We start from the raw sequence: 2500 nt of genomic DNA, 5'->3' as shown, positions 1-2500 counted from the left end.
TTTTTTATATATATATATACCGAAGAATGAACAAGAAGACCGAGGCAACCAAAATTTTTTTTTATTTTCCTCCGATATACCAAAGCAAGAACAAGAAGACCGAGGCTTCAAAAAAATTTTTTTTTTTTGATATACCGAAGAATGAACAAGAAGACCGAGGCATCCAAAATTTTTTTTTTTTTTTTTCTCCGATATACCAAAGCAAGAACAAGAAGACCGAAGTCTCAAATTTTTTTTTTTTTTTTTTTTTTTTTGATATACCGAAGAATGAACAAGAAGACCGAGGCATCCAAAAAATTTTTTTTTTTTTTTCTCCGATATACCAAAGCAAGAACAAGAAGACCGAGGCATCAAAATTTTTTTTTTTTTTTTTTTTTTTTTTTTTTTTTTTTTCGATAAATCCAACCGAGAACAAGAAGACCGAGGCATCCAAAATTTTTTTTTTTTTTTTTTCTTTCCCATATACCAAAGAAAGAACATGAAGACCGAGGCAACCAACAAAAAATAATTTTTTTTTTCTCTTTCCCGGAATTTTTTTTTTTTTTTTTCGAAATAGCCGAGAAAGAATATGAAGACCGAGGCATCCAACAAAAAAATTTTTTTTTTTTTTTTTCCTAATCTACCCAAGCAAAACAAATAGAAGACCGAGGCATCCAAAAAAATTTTTTTTTTTTTTTTTTTTTTCGAAAAATTTTTTTTCACAAAAACTTTTTTTTTTTTTTTTCCCCAAAAAATTTTTTTTTTCGTTCCAAGCTAACCAAGACATCTACTATTCACTAGTAGAGCAATCGAGACTGCAAAGCAAGCAATGGCCTTACTTGCAGCTCTTGGTGCTGAGAACTCCCCCCCCCTATAGTAGTCTTAAGTAAAACCACAGCTCTGACAGGAGTAGATATTGCATGCGAGCGAGGAGTCGTAATGGGCAAAATTGACTCGGGGGACCTCCAAATCGAATTCCGTTTCGAGCAAAACACTTCTTAGGCTTCAAGGAAGCTCCCATAAAATTTCCAAACCCAAACTCCAAACTTCATTTTTTAGCCTACAATGCCCACGTGCACGCCGGTGTGCACGCAGGGGTGCTTGAGCATGCGGGAGAGGAGCCATAATGGGCAACATTGACTCGGGGGACCTCCAAATCGAAATCCGTCTCGAGCAAAACACTTCTTAAGCTTCTAGGAAGCTCCCATAAAACTTCCAAACCCAAACTCCAAACTTTATTTTTTAGCATACAATGCCCACGTGCACGCCGGGGTGCTTGAGCGTGCGGGCGAGGAGCCATAATGGGCAACATTGACTCGGGGGACCTCCAAATCGAAATCCGTCTCGAGCAAAACACTTCTTAAGCTTCAAGGAAGCTCCCATAAAACTTCCAAACCCAAACTCCAAACTTTATTTTTTAGCATACAATGCCCACGTGCACGCAGGGGTGCTTGAGCATGCGGGAGAGGAGCCATAATGGGCAACATTGACTCGGGGGACCTCCAAATCGAAATCCGTCTCGAGCAAAACACTTCTTAAGCTTCTAGGAAGCTCCCATAAAATTTTCAAACCCAAACTCCAAACTTCATTTTTTAGCATACGATGCCCACGTGCACGCCGGGGTGCACGAGCGTGCGGGCGAGGAGTCGTAATGGGCAAAATTAACTCGGGGGACCTCCAAATCGAAATCCGTCTCGAGCAAAGCATTTCTTAGGCTTCTAGGAAGTTCCCGTAAAATTTTCAAACCCAAACTCCAAACTTCATTTTTTAGCACACAATGCCCACGTGCACGCGGGGGTGCTTAAGCGTGCGGGCGAGGAGTCATAATGGGCAAAATTAACTCGGGGGACCTCCAAATCGAAATCCGTCTCGAGCAAAGCACTTCTTAGGCTTCTAGGAAGCTCCCATAAAATTTCCAAACCCAAACTCCAAACTTCATTTTTTAGCATACGATGCCCCCGTGCACGCGGGGGTGCTTGAGCGTGCGGGGGAGGAGTCATAATGGGCAAAACTAACTCGGGGGATCTCCAAATCAAAATCCGTCTCGAGCAAAGCAGTTCTTAGGCTTCTAGGAAGCTCCCATAAAATTTCCGAACCCAAACTCCAAACTTCATTTTTTAGCATACTATGCCCACGTGCACGCCGGGGTGCACGAGCGTGCGGGCGAGGAGTCGTAATGGGCAAAATTAACTCGGGGGACCTCCAAATCGAAATCCGTCTCGAGCAAAGCATTTCTTAGGCTTCTAGGAAGTTCCCGTAAAATTTTCAAACCCAAACTCCAAACTTCATTTTTTAGCATACGATGCCCACGTGCGCGCCGGTGTGCACGTCGGGGTGCACGAGCGTGCGGGCGAGGAGCCGTAATTGGCAAAATTAACACGGCGGACCTCCAAATCGAAATCCGTCTCGAGCAAAGCATTTCTTAGGCTTCTAGGAAGTTCCCGTAAAATTTTCAAACCCAAACTCCAAACTTCATTTTTTAGCATACGATGCCCACGTGCACGCCGGTGTGCACGAGCAT

The sequence above is a fragment of the Cornus florida genome, unplaced genomic scaffold (assembly GCF_030987335.1).
Source record: "Cornus florida cultivar Cherokee Brave unplaced genomic scaffold, ASM3098733v1 CherokeeBrave_3.0.0_Hap2_scaffold_45, whole genome shotgun sequence".
Classification (NCBI taxonomy): domain Eukaryota; kingdom Viridiplantae; phylum Streptophyta; class Magnoliopsida; order Cornales; family Cornaceae; genus Cornus; species Cornus florida.
The sequence above is the reverse complement of the archived record's forward strand: the minus strand, read 5'-3'. Positions refer to the sequence as shown.